Below are 14,854 nucleotides of genomic sequence, written 5' to 3'. Positions count from 1 at the left end.
TCTTCTCCACATAAGGCAACATTCCCAGGTTCCAGGGATTAGGATGTGGCATACCTTTGGGGGACCACCATTCATTCAGCTCACTACACCACCTTATTAACATGATTGGGTTTATGTCCCATGACACGTAGCTCATACACGCTGGCACTGCCCACAGTGCTCCGAGCACAATGCTGCCCATAGGCCCCTGCACTTGTGTTTAGGAAGTTGATGGAAGTCTGAGACTGGGCCAGCAGGAAAACAAAACCACTTCCCCCCACTACCTAAGCCTGCCTCTTGCTCCCTCCCCTTTCTCCAAAACTCATTTTCAGAGGAGACTTAAGACACTGGGGAATGGAGGGATGAAAGGGAGATCACTGAGAAGCCCTACTATTATAATGATATGAACTCTGTGAGAGAGAAATACTCTGAATTATGTTTGAAAAGAGAGGCACAATCACAAACTTACAGATGAGTGACTTTTTAAAATTCTGTATTTACAGCATCTCCTCTGAGTAGAAAAACCTACCTGCCCTCCATTATAAAAGAGGTGCCAAGAGAATTTATGACTTTATAGGTTTAGAGTCAGAGATGAACCAAATGCAAAGTACACAGAGCACAAGTCCACAGAGAGGGGGAGGCATTTAACAGCGGTGCCCAAGGCAGGGTGTGAGGCCTGGGGAGGCTGGGACGGGTGAGGCCCAGGGACCCTTCAAAGTCAGCCCCTAACCTGAAGAAAGTGTCAGCTCCACAAGTTGAAGCCAGTTGGAATTAGCTAAGAAGACAGTGACAAGGCAACCTGGGTAGCAGGGAGCTGACTGTCCCCACCCAGCAGTGGGAGGGGTGGAGGAGGCCAGTCAATCAAGGGCAGTGGGGCAGCGGGGAGGGAGTGTGCCACGGGGCAGTGAGCTCTGCAGTGGCAAGGCAGCAGGAGGGCCACAATGCCTTAGAAGGGACATCCTCAGCCCGACATTCAGAAAGAATTTCCAGAAGTGGGCTCTACCCCTCCTATCCCCATCAATATCCTCCTATTAACAGTATCAGAATCCTGTGCTTCTGACCAGCTCACCTCTCCTCTGAATACAGCATGCTCTGAGCTACACTGCCCCATGCCAGGAATAACAGCACTTCACCAATTCCTAGCTCTCCTGCTTCAGGATGACCAAGGCTGCCTTCTCATGGAGGTTTCCACGAGAGACCCACACACAGCCATCCCCTGCTGCTTGAGCAGTGTGTGCCTGCACCCCTCATTCTCTCTCATTACCTACTGCACAGCTGAGACCAAGTCACAGTTTTTTGGATTCCTGCTCAGCTAACAAGGAGCTTTTCATGTAGCAGGCATTCAATAAATAGTTGATGAATTAAAGTCATTGTCCTGAAAGTTAAATTGAATCCAAGATTGCTGGTGACTCAGGAGCCAAAAAAAAAAAAAAAGAGAAAAAAGTATAGAAAGTTGGTCTGAGGGAAATTTCTAACCAACTCATCTTTCAAGATTCAGTTCATTGCCACTTCCATTGATCTTGATTCAATACCCCTGTTACATAGACTCAAATGTGCCCTTCATTGTACTCCAGTGATCCCGGTGCATTTTTCTATTAAAGCACCTATCATAGTATTTTATATTTGCTTACATGAATCCCACCACCTTCCCATCTGATTATAAGATCCTTGAGGGCAGCCACCTTCTGACCCATGCTCGCACTGCTTGCACTTAGAGCAGTGGTTAGGGACTCAGACTTTGAGATCAGATAGGATGATGTTCTAGCTCTTCTACTTAGGAGCTGTGTGACCTTGGAAAGCGCTCATTACTTAACCTCTCTGAGTTAACTTGGATGATGGGAGAATTATTCCTCTCAATAATTATTGAGATAATCTTAATTATTATTATTAATGCAAGTAGAGCATTTAATTCAGCACCTGGCACCATCAATCATGGCTAAATAAATGGTTGAAAGTTCATACAGGCTGATTTTTCACCATCTTCCTGCCTGTATTACTGTGTTTTCCAGGAAACTGCTCCAAGGAATGACACGTACAGCTGCTAATTTGAAATTATTTCAACCTGCTTTCAGATTCCCCATGCAGACATCCAAAGTCCTAGAACACTGAATAAACAGACCCCCAAATTACACAATTTCTCTGTCTTCTACTTCCTATTGCAATGCTGTGACAACAAAGGTTGGTCAGCATCTCCCATGGCTGATCACTGCCACAGTCACTGGCACCAGCATGATGTCACTTACTACTCTGCCCCTTACATTTAGGTCATTTATTTCCACATCTCATTTCCTGCTCTGATCAAAAACAGGAGAAGAATCACAGTCCATCCTAGAGATATTGAAGGCATAGATAACAAATGAGGGAATTTTGCAGTGAAATTTCAATTTTCCTGAGAAGTAATAACAGCACATGGACTTTTAAAGGATCACTCAAGCCTCTACAGAAAAAAGAATAACCCACCAGAAATGGAAGATACAAGGAAACTTGCAAGACTGTGTTCTACCAACATGTACAGTCCAGAATGAAATATACACACACAGAGTAAGTTCAACTTTCCAGGAAAAAAAAATAGAATTTCCTATCAAGAAATTAAATCAATCTAATAAATGAGGAAGGTGATGAATTTAGAAGATTCAAAAATAAATTTCCTTAAATAACCAGAACAACATAAGAAAAAAGTCAAACCACAAAACAAAGAAATAAAAATGCATAAATCAGCATTTAATAATTCAGCTCAGGAAATAAGGTAATTAATATTCTATATATGTCTGGATGATATGTATGCTTAAATGTCCATTTTATCACAGTAGACAGGGCCACCAACAATTTCAAACAAGAATAATCTGCTTAGAATCTCAAATGACCCCATAGAGCCAGCCCTGTGTCAGTACTCCCTTCCCCAGTTTGATCCCAGTGACAACACATGGCCAACATGGGCTTGCAGACTTTCAAGTACCCAGAGAATAAGCCTCCTGGACCCCAGATCTGGAACATGAGCTAAAGTCTTTGTTCCCTGCTCCCTACCCTGGCCAGCTCCTGGACTGCTCCATGGCCAGGCCACCATTGTGGGCGAATGCAGCTAAGGGTTATGTTAAATGAGGATGTTTATCACTGCAAAGGCTGAAAGTCAAGTTTGAATGGGCCTGGTTTTGACTGCTGTGAATGTAGGGTCTGATCACTGCCTTAAAAGGCCCTACGCTTGTGGTAATGACACATGTCAACAGGCTGCAGACGGCAGAAGCGCGTGGTCAGGTTCTGACTCATTGAACATTTTTATTACTGATCCAGGAGAGGGTAACTGGTATGTTAATAGTATCTACAAATGGCACCATATGGGACAATGAGCACCTAAGAAAGTAGAGCAGCGGACAGCCCTAGTGGCTCAAACAAAGGAAGAAAACCTAAAGTCAAGTTGGCAAAAAGAGATGAGCTGATAGTCTTGGAAGGATGAGACAAACCCCAGAAAATGGATAGGCTGACTGGCTGGCCCAGATGATGGAAACTCCCAGAGTGAGTCAGTCCATCGTGATTCTCACCACTCAGAGCCGAAGCCGTCACCATCAGGCCACTGTGACTATCTGAAGCTCAGACCACTGTCTGGGAGGGGTGTGAGTGCTATCATAGTAAAAATAACTGTAATGATGAGTCTGAGTGGGGTGGGCATGAAGACAGGAAACTCTGGGGAGTTAGGGCAGAAAAAGTCAAGGCCTTCTGCAAAGGTCCTGGGCTTAGAGCGTGCATTCCCTCTGGTTCCTTCTGTGACGTAGATCTTCTGACCCTGCCTTCTTTCAGTCACAAGGTTATTGGAATCTCAACCTCTCACTCTTAGGTCAGCACACACAAAGCATGGTTTGGGGTCCACAAACATTAAACTAATATATAATCAGGTTCTCCTCTACCTGGCTCTCAATTTCTCAATTACAGGGTCTCCTCTTAAGGAAACCCCTCTGGTGAAGAAATACATCTCCAGGATTACCCAGAAGTCTCTTTGCTCTTATAATCAACAACTAGAGAACACAGAGCTTTCTTCTCTGGAGGTCTAGGAGGAAAATGCCAACAGCTACCTGGAAAACCCTATAGAGAGGAAGGAGTAGGGGGATGTGGGGGGCTTAGTGGGAACCAGAGGCAAAGCAGGCCCACTCTAATCTATTTAACTGTGGGTCTACAGATTTCACTGATAATTTGCTATCAACAGTTTCTGTAACTCCCTGTTATCATTGGTTTCCTGCCTTTATTCTTCCTTCTTTGTCAGCAAGCCCATCCGTAAGCAATTAACTGTTCATTAACACCTTCAGCGAAAATAAAAGGATTGGAACTGAAAAGGGGTGGGGGTAAAATGCAGTGAGTCCCAACTTGATCTGAGACAGAAAAATGGTATCATCTAAAATAAGATTCCGATAATTCTAACTACAGAATCCTCTTCAGAATCAAGGTAAGAAATAATGTTCCCTGCTTTTTGCTTTTCTTTTTATTTTCTTTCTCTTTTTTCTTATATGTCTGTGTTATTATATGATCCTGGATACTCAGAATCTTGAGATACTATCTGGCTTAATGATAATCCATCCCCTAGTTTATAGAAAGTCATATGAATGGAATAACTATTCTCTTACTGAGATTTTGTCTCTGTTGAAAATAGCTTCTATTGGACACCTGCAGGGTTCAGATTCTGTGGGCAATGGAAGAGGATGGAGAAATGAGGGGGACATTTTTCAGAGTCACAGGGAACCTGGGAAAGTGGTTACTCCTGGAAAGGCACCCAGGGCCATGGTATCTTAGTCAGCATCGCCCTGCAAATGAGGCAGCCACAGCAATAACCTTCTAAGAGGAAACAAGAACTTATTAGGCCGGCAAAGACTTCAGTTTTGAATTAGGAAAAAGGCCCAGAAGTCTTCTGATGGCTGCCAAATTGGCCCAGCCTATGCCAGGAAAGCTTGTGACAGAGACTGGTTCATGAAAATCACAGCTGAAGAAAGTCAGGCTTCTCCAAACAGAAAACCAACCTTACTTAGCAAGCTGTAAACAAGGATATTTATGCACAACAAATGGGACAGACTGAATACAGGACCAAGGACAGATCTCAGGACCTGGGGATATGGAGTTAGTTTTGAAGCACCCTTCTTTGAGATAACAGTCCTCCTTGATGTACCCATAATGATTTGTTTTCCAAGTCAACCCCTGACTCACTCAAATATGGAAAAGTTATCTCAAACTTAACATGTCAAAAATCAAATTCATGCTCACCACCCCCATCTCAACAAATGGCAACCTTGTCATTCCTGCTGCTCAGCTCAAAAATCTGGAAGTCTCTCCCTTGACTTCTACCCCTCCCGCAACCATCACCCCCATTACACACACACACACACACACACACACACACACACACACACACACTTACACACACCCTAATCCAGCCCACCAGCACATCCTGCTAGCTGACCTTCCCCATCTAAACACCACCTTGTCACCCCAACCCCAATCCTCCCAGTCTCCCCTTTTTCACACTTGCACCAATAGTTTAGTCAGTGCACCGCAGCCAGAATGGTCCTTTATACACTGAAGTCCGATCATGTTCTCTGTTCAAGGAGCACTAGTCTACAGCAAGATCAGGGTCAGTCACAAGTGGAATGTGGCACCTACAAACTTCAATGTGGCCTTGGGCTGCATTAATAGAAATTAGACTCTAAAATAAAGGTGATCATACTTCCCATTGTACGTAGATCCAACTTCTGCCTATTCATTCATTCATTCATCAAATTTTGGTGAGTGCCTATTAAGAGTCAGGTACTGGGTTTACTACAATTAAGACAGGCATAGCCCTGTGCACACAGAGGCTACAATCACATGCAGGAAGGCCATCCTCCTGTAAGTGCTATCCCATGCTTCATCAGCCTCTGAGTGCAAATGAGGACAACTTTACAAATATTACTCCAGATCCTTATGATCCCCACCTACATAAGTTTGCCTCACAAGAAGTCCAGCCTGTTCCTAGGATCTCTCATCCTAGATATTTCCAATAGTCTCCAGAAGGGTTTATAATTGTCCACAAGTCCCTCTCGATTCCTTCTCACTTCTTGGCAGGAGAACAGGAACTCATACTTAGCCCACAAAGCCAGACTCCATAACCATTGGCTTGAGTACTTACTGCAAAGAAAATTTCCAACCAAAGACGGTCTCTCATCCTTAAGGTGCTAAGACCTGTTTTTGAAGTAGAGAATTTGCCCTCCCTATGCATGGGGAATCCCACAGCAAAACTCCCTGTGCCTCTGAATATTACCCTCTCATAATTCATGGCCGTAAAACCAGAACCACCAGCTCCCCACCACTATCCCCACACACACACCCAAGCTTAGCTAGCTCAGGATATCTACCCCTCAAGCCTCTGGACCTGATCCTGAGGGTCACGTTGCAGCTCCGCTCTCACAGGGAGTTCCTCTCAGGGGCCCCCTTCTCCTTGTCTGAGCCACCTCAGTCTATTAGACATGAGTTTATACCTGGGACTTCAGTGGGAGTCAGAGCTCCCTGCCCGCTGCCAAGGGCCCTCCCCAGTACCCCATGTAAAAGAGTAGCTGTGAGGTCAGCCGCACTTTCCAGCATCCACCCCTCATCTCCAATCCCCTTCCCAGCTGTTGAACTCAGAATACTCAGAGCTTGTGCCAAATTTAGAGGGTCGTGAACAAGCTGGAGTTTTTCAAAAGAGATTGGACAAGAAAGAATGGTGGAAGGGAAGAATCAGATGTGGTAAGCCTTCCAAATCTGTGATTCTCTGGACAGCACGGGAGAGCAAGCTTTTGGGGGAGCAGGCTTGTTAAAGGCATGTAGCCTGGTTAAGCTGACTGAAGCACAGAGTTCAGATCCTGGGATAGCAGGAAACAAAACTGAAAAGGACAGTTAGGCCTAAGAAAGCCTAAGAAAATCTGTTTGGGGTTTGAAAGACCATGAGGAGCTCATGGGGACTTGTGCAAAGAAGAGACCTGCTCAGAGTTAGACTGTGGTCTCTGTGACAGGGCTGATCCATGGGTGCAGGGCAGACTAGAGGCAAAGCAGACTGCTGGGATGTTATCAGAAGGCCCCAGGCCCCAGACAGGTAGCTGCTGAACTAGTCGAGGCACAGTGAAAGCAACCACAAAGAAAGATTTGATGGAAGAGATACTACAGAAGTAGAATTCTGAGGACTTAGCAACTGAGCAGATAGGGGAGGGGACCTAGGAAGAGGAAGGAGTCATACTGGGCCTGCCAGTTCAAGTCCAGGTCTCTGGGAGCAAGGTGATGTTATCATGAGAAATTTTAAAATGAATAGAGATCTGGGTTGGGGGAGGAGAGTGGGGAGGGCCTGAGACAAGTGAATAAAGAATATTCCATTTGGAACATCTTGAGATTGAGGTCCTGGTAATCACCCAGATGGAAATGTCTAGAAGATGGTGAGGAAGGTAGAAGTGATCTCTACTCCAAGTGAGTAGGTTGAAGTCGAGGAAAAAAAAACCACTAAATAAGCAGGTGATCTGTGTGACCCTGGAGAGAGCAATTTCAGGAGAGATAGGCAACTGGCAAGTAGAAAGCAAGGGTGAGTTAAAGAGGTACCAGTTAGAGGAAGTGGAAAAAGCAAGTAACAATATAGCCCGTTTTCTGATTACAAAAATGAATACCAATTTATTTTTTCATTTTAAGGATGTACAAAAAAGAAATTTTTTTAATTTCCATATTCCCACCCTGGAGATAAACATTATTAACATCTTGGGATGGTTCCATCCAGATATTTTTCTATGCATATGTTAGGGAGGTTAATAAAAAATAAACATATTTTATTTGGAATCATACCTTATATGCAGGTTATTTCTGATTGTTTCATTTAAATTATATCTGGAGAATTCTCCTACATAATCAAATCATTTTCAAATGCTGTTTTTAATTTTTTGAGTAATAGTTCACCTGTTGCTTAAACCAATATTTATGTAAACAGCTAGGATAGTCAGAGTTGTTTCAAATCTTTCACTGTTACAAATAAGGATCCATCTTTCTTGATGTTGGAAAGAGAGATAAAGACAGGAAGTTTGCTCCCAGGCATGGCAGGTGGAGGAAAGAGTGACTTGAGGGGTTTTGTCTGTTTTTCATGTAAGGGAAACCTGAAGTATATGAAGACAGAAAAAGAAATGGGGACAGACACTGAAAGAGGAAGGCCCTGGAGAAGGCTGAGTTTGTGGGAAGGTGGTGTTCTTGAGCCTCTCCGCAGTGCATAGCGCTTCCCCTCAGGAACACCCCACACAATCACAGTCACCGTGCTGAGTAAAGTGACAGCCTGGAACCTGCTTGCATCCAGCATGGTTGCCCTCCCCTTTTGGGGATTTGATTTCCTGTCCAGGAAACTAGGTGGCACTTGGGGAGTTACCCTCACCTAGCTGCCCTCGGAGCTAATGAGATCACCTCTTACGAACTCCTCAGAGAAGGAGGCTACCTAGATTCAGGACAAAACATTGTTCTAATTATTTTGATAGGAGCAAAATAATTAAGGGCTATGTTGCTTCCTCTCTTCCTGTAGGACGATCCATCCCGGCTCCAGGGGCTCAAGGCTATTTCCTTTTCCCTTGTTTTCCATCCCTGTAGGAGCCTGTGTGTCTAATCCTTCCTTGTTTTCTTCCTTTGGTCCTCTCCCAGTCCATCCCAACCCAAAACAACCACTACGATGTCCCAGTGCCGAGGTCTGGGTTCAGCTTTGCGCTTGGTTTGAGAAAACCCACCTGGGGGTTTGAGCAGCAGCAAATCCTCTGCTGAAAACTCCTGATAGCTTTGTTCTTGGAACCACCCAAGTAGTGCATTACCAGAAGAAAAGAAAAGAGGCGACCAAACCTCCAAGGGGTAAACGTGCCTTTGCATTTCTGAGTCTGAGGCTACCATGCCCGGGAGTAAATGAAGCAGCATTTATTAGGCCAAGGCACTGGTGCCGTTCTGTTTCCCTGGGACAATGCTCAAGAAAAACGAATGGAAGATTAGGCAGAGCTATTTGGTAGCCACGAACACCCTCTAGTGTTCAACCGGAGGCCTTAATTCCCCTCCACAAACTGGGAAGTGGAATAAAAACAGTATGAAGATACTCATTACTACACTGGATATTCACCTCCTAGTATCTTCATTTCTTATCACATTATTGTTACCAACTAGGTTGCACAAAGAAAAGCCATCTGTTATTTTGACAAATTATTCAGAGTGAATAAAGGATTTTTTTAAGGAAGACTTGGGTCATTTAATTCACTAGCCAATAGCTGTAGTCACATGTTTAAACACTGAGCAGTTATCATTCTACATCTAGTAAGCTAACCCCCAAAATTGTGATGGTTAACATCCAGTACTGTCAAAACTGTAGGAAGACTGGTAAACTCTAATTTTGCTAGCACTGCTGTGTATTTGAAAGCAACATGACCACAAACTTAAACATCACGAGATGTATTACTTTTTGATCCTGACTCCAGGAAGTAATGCAACAAAATTTTTTTAATTAAATGAACAGGAATGTGGGCCACAACTTTATTTGCAATAGCTCTTCACTATTATATTACTCACCCACTTAAAATAATGACTTTAAAACCTTTATATATGGTTCAATGTGAAATGGAAAGAGTTGATTATAAATTACATACACAATATAATTACAAGTTGTAAAATGTGTATACAGTATGGATATGTATTAACACTAGATCGGAGTAGAAATAATGAAAATAGTTGTGTTAAAAATAGGGAATGTTTGGTAGTTTTGTTTTTAATTCTTTTTAGCTGCATTTTAACTGTGTGTTAAATCTAGTTTAGAATAAATTTTTTGGGTCTGTAAAACCCTTCCCAGGTCAAAGCTAAACTGTCAACTCTCAGTTTGCAGCTTGACCACAAGTGATAATTTCAAGGCTTTTGTTTCTAAAGGCCAACAACCCCATTAGTTGAAAATTAAATACATAATTTAAAAAAAGAATTACTAAAAACACATATGAATTATGAATGTCAAGGTGAGTGTAATGTTAACACAAATAAATTGGAATAAGAATCTTCAGAAAAACATTAGAACACAAAACTATACATGCACACCTCTTAACAGCAGTTTAATCACTGGTGTGTATACACATAGATCAGAGGTAAATTTAAAGTGTTACATGAAATTGTTCCCATTTCTTCTTATTTTGCTATAAAGTTCCTGTGGTTCAGAATTTTTTTATGCAGCTAACATTAGAGATTAAGAAATTGGGGTCAAGCACACTTGTGCTTAATCCTGGACCACCGTTCAGGAGACGTGTGTGTGGGCTCAGCAATTTTTTCCACATGATCCAGAAGTGCTTTCAAAAGCAGGGAAGCCGAGGCCAAAACAAGAGGAGTGTCCAAAAAGCAGCTTTACAAAGGACCTTCTGGAGAGCATTTGCAAAATCCAGTTCAGGATTTGTGGTAAAGACAAACATTCCAAACCAGCTTTGCTTTCTCCCTAAAGGTTTGGTTTCAGCCACTGGAATGGTCATAGGACAGATTTGAAATCACAAGTTATGCTCACACCCATACAATCTAGAATTAATGACACACTATCCAAATATCTCTAGATACATGATACGGGGATAGAGATACAGCCCGGGAAATGTTTCAGAAACAGCCAAACCATTCAAAGGCAGAACAAAGAAATGTAGGGTATGTCCTTGAAGCAGACCAGACTATGGTTCAGGGATAAAAAAATCAGTCTTAGCAAATAATATTGCTCATTGATGTTTTCCTGGCTGAAATTCATATGCAAATTGATTTAAAAGGAGAACGATAAAGAAAAAGTGGAGATAATTCTCAAAGTGAACAAAAAGCCCTCAAAAGATGAATATATTATAATAAGAAATAAACCCGCAGAGAAATAGGAATAGTTCTGCACATAAGAACATGCATTCCACTTGCCAATGAAAACATTACAGACGTGGCAAATACAATATTCAACTATCTCTGCAGAGTTGAGTAGCTGAGCTGGAGTTCCCTTTAACTTCCTGGTGTAAAATTCCATGTGAGCTATACTTAGAAGGAAATAGAGCTTTCTTTGCTTTTGCAGGAATAAACTTCACTGTTCTACTTCGGAAAGAGTGTTCAGAGTTCTAAGCTGCTTCTCATACCTTCCAATTCCAGCTTCCTCTCCTTGACCTCTTTCCTTCTTCTGACATCCAAACTTTTAACAGTTGGGAATCACAGACAGGGATGTTTCTGGGCATTCTCCAGTCTGATGCAAGGGCCTGGATCTTTCCAAGCTGTTTTCATTGCCCTTAAATACAACACTGAAGTTCACTGGGGTCCTAAAGCTCACTTTAAATGGCTTACCTGGGAAGTTAGACAGCAACTGGGGAGAGGGAGGCAAATAGGGGAGCAGGTGGCCCCCAACTCCAACATGATTGTTAATCAGAGGGGGAGTTTAGAGCAGAATCTTTTTTGTAGGAAGAGAAACAAGCATCAAGGTACCAGCAGAAATAAACTGAATTAAATTAGTAAATTTAGAAAAAACTGAACAGAACAGCCAGATCTTGTGGCAAGAGACAGGGAGTATGGAAATGGAAAAGATAAAAAGCAGAACTGTGGAATGCTTTGCATCTGTGACTTCAGAAGTCAGAAAAATATCTGACTCAGGCTGAGCTGCCATGTGCCCACTGCTAATTGGCCAGTCCTCCTTCTTCTGGCAGTGGGTCTATGGTAAGAAAAAAACACATTTCAAAGAAGAAAAAGTGATGTTAGATGCAGGTTACATGCAGACTAATTGGTTCCATCTTGGTGGGGGAAGGTCAGAAAAGAAGTTTGGGGGGAATTTGTGGTATGGGCAAAGAATGAACATGAAGACTCTGCTTTGTGTACTAAAGGGAGAAGTTGGACTTCTGGGGGCTGTCGACTTATTGCTCCTCCCACTGGACAACCAAGGAATACATCGTGTAATTATGCGTTCACATCCTCTCCCTGTTGTACACATCAGCACCAGCCTACGAGGAACCACAGTCTGGGAAATGGTGAAAGATCATTCTCCCAGGGTCCTGTGTGATTGGTCTGGGTTAGAAGCAATCTAGACAGGCTGCTGTTCAGACTGTATTCTATTTGTTAGAAGTTAACTTGGAGCGATCAACAAAGAAATGAACAAGTAAAAGAAAAGAAAGATGTTAACAGTGACTTCAGTAAGTCCAGACAAGCAACCCAAATTTCACAGGGTGCTCCACAGTGACAGGAGCCAGGTTCCTTTTATCTGTTCCTACACCAAGTGGAGCCTTGACCTCATGGTCCAAGATGTTAGCATCTTACTTGCAAGCAGGAAGATGAAAGGTTTTCAAAAATCTACCACACAATATTTCCATTACAAGGCCATACCTCTCCTTGACTTTACCATTGTCCAGGTGGACCGGGGGAGGGAGAACACGGTTTAATGTACAGCAGCACAGGTATTGACTAGAAACCTCAGTGGCCAAACGGTGGGTTAGAGGTTGGGTCCAATGCACATTTTCAATGTAATTCCTAAGGCAGATAAAGAGGTGACATTTCAGAAGAAAGGCACTTCTTGGATGGCCACTGCCATAGCAGCAAGAGCTGAGGGGAGGAGTAAAGAGCAAGAGGACAGCAGGAGGGTGCAGAAAACCTGGGAGGACAGGTCTAAGGCTTCTAGGAGACAGTGAGGAACAAAGAAGGAGATGTAAACAGATGTCAAAAGCAAACATCTCCATGTCTGTACCAACCATAAAACCTCTTCAAGCGTCTTGGGTTACAGATACCCAGTTAATTGTAAGCACTACCTCAACATCCTTACCTCCCAGAAGCTACACCCAGTAGCCTCACATGCCAGGCCTCATCTTTGAGGTACAGCAATGAAGGACGTCAGTCTGAGAACTGAAGAGTAAGCCCAGCTCAACTAAAACTGCCATGGCAGGACACCGAGTGGTCTCGTGGTCTTCTAGTGGTCTCAAACAGCTCTGGACCACACACAAGGTCTTATTCCTGTTTCTACCACTAATGTGTTGTAATCTTCAAAGAACTCTCCTGGATTCTCTACTCTACATTTTCCTATTGTATAAGTAGGAATAATATTTCTGCCCTCTGGCCATCTCTTAGCATCATGGAGGGTAAAACAGGTAGTAAAGTACCTGAAGCTCCTTGGAGAAAGAGGTTTATAAATAGATCTACATATATACTATATAGACATTATATACTTTGTAGCATACATTAATATATAATAGTGTAATTATGTGTTCATTACATAATTAACACGTTTTATATAACATATAATATACAATTATATTATACTGTGTAATTATATAAAATTACATAATACTATATGCTCATGGTATATGCTTATGTAATACAATATATGGTATATCATTGATATGTATTATGTTACACTATATAATTATATACAACATATTAGTAGTACATATATAGATATATATTACGTATCATTTCTGCTTACATAAATAGGAAATAATATATATTATATGCTTATATAAGCATTTATATATGATATAAAAGTCTCATATAATTCTCATGTTTTCCATTAATCCATAGCAAAAACTAGAGGTTTAATTGAAAAATTAGAGGTGTGAGAGAAAACTCAAGAGGAGCCCTGCGCCCCTTCCCTCTCCCTGGACTTTCCCCAAACACAGTGAGGCGGTGATACAAAGCCTCATCGGCAGGTCACTGTCTGAAGGCAGTGCAGGCTTTCCTTAGATTATCAGGACCACAAACGAAGTCCCCTCCACGCACATTTCCCCAGACAGAATAAGCCACTGAAAGAAGCTGCCCTGCAAAAGTTTATGGATCCTACTATGCACTCTGCAGCGGTGCATAGCGACGGAAGAGAAGTGGGTCGGTTCAGAGCCACCCGCAGGACCCGGACACCCTCCGCTCCCTCCAGGCAGGCCCCGCCCCCAGCAGCAGGCGGCCAGCCAATCGCCGCCCTGCGTCTCCCCACGCGGATCCTCCCGCGCGGACCAGCGTCTGCAGCCGCCTCAGGCACGCCAGTCCTCGAGGCCCGCGCGCCCTGCAGCTCCCGCTGCCACCAAGCTGAAGTCCTCGCCCCGGCCACCAAAGTGCTTCTGCGCCCCCGCCTGTGCTGGCCACCCTGCCCCCGCCGCCGGTGCCCAGAGCTCTCACTCACCTGGTCCAGCTGTGCCCTTCTCGCCCGCCAAGCAGTTAACACAACTTCTGTGAACACTCCTCTCTGCCCGGTGCTGACTGGCCATAAGGTTACATTCTTAAAGCGAGAACTCCCAGCAGCCACTCGGCTGTTTCCCCCAAGGGCAGAAGGTCGTGGCGCCGGGACATTTCCCGCCTGCCTCTCCTCGGGCCGTGCGCGGGGGCCGCAGCGCACCTTGACCCAGACCGCCCTCGGTAAGAGCCACGTCCGCAGACGCGGGTCGGCACGCCCGGAGCCTGGAGGCGGCCTGGAGGACCCGACCGAGGCTGCCCCAGGGGCCGGGCCCGGGCGCTCAGAGGCCCCTCACCCTCCCGGGCCCTTGGAACTTCCGTTCCGCCCGCCACGCCCACGGCCGGAGCCGTTTTCCAGGGCGCAGCCTTAAGAGGGGGACGTGGTGTGGAGACCCTCTGGTCCGTTACCTGACTGAACCCGGTTAAGACCTGTGGGTAAACTCCTCAGATTCTGGCTGGCAGGTGTGGAAGCTCGTCAGGCAGCCGCCCGGGACATGCCCCATGGGTGAGCCCCCTTGCCTATACCCGCCGCCCACCGACGTGGCCTCTTTCTTCCTTGCTCCCTGACCTCCGTGTAGAGGGGGCCAGTTTTAGACTTTTCCCGCGAAGCTCCCAAGTTGCAAACTAAAGGATTCAATGCCCTGTAGTCACCACTTCCAGCCCTGGCTTCTGCACACCCCCAGGTCCTAGAACTGGGTCCTGATTGATC

At 44.3% G+C, this 14,854-nt stretch overlaps 1 long non-coding RNA gene across 1 annotated transcript in view; it reads right to left on the bottom strand.

Annotated features, from left to right (window-relative positions):
* Nucleotides 1-14,385, bottom strand: part of LOC140844814 (uncharacterized) — a 209,633-nt gene extending 195,248 nt beyond the window's left edge. The window contains exon 1 of the long non-coding RNA XR_012123310.1: nucleotides 14,096-14,385. This is a non-coding gene — a long non-coding RNA (uncharacterized lncRNA). The remainder of the gene's footprint in view (nucleotides 1-14,095) is intronic.
* Nucleotides 14,386-14,854: the final 469 nt, after the last annotated feature.

The sequence above is a fragment of the Manis javanica genome, chromosome 12, assembly GCF_040802235.1.
Source record: "Manis javanica isolate MJ-LG chromosome 12, MJ_LKY, whole genome shotgun sequence".
Lineage (NCBI taxonomy): Eukaryota > Metazoa > Chordata > Mammalia > Pholidota > Manidae > Manis > Manis javanica.
The sequence above is the reverse complement of the archived record's forward strand: the minus strand, read 5'-3'. Positions and strand labels throughout refer to the sequence as shown.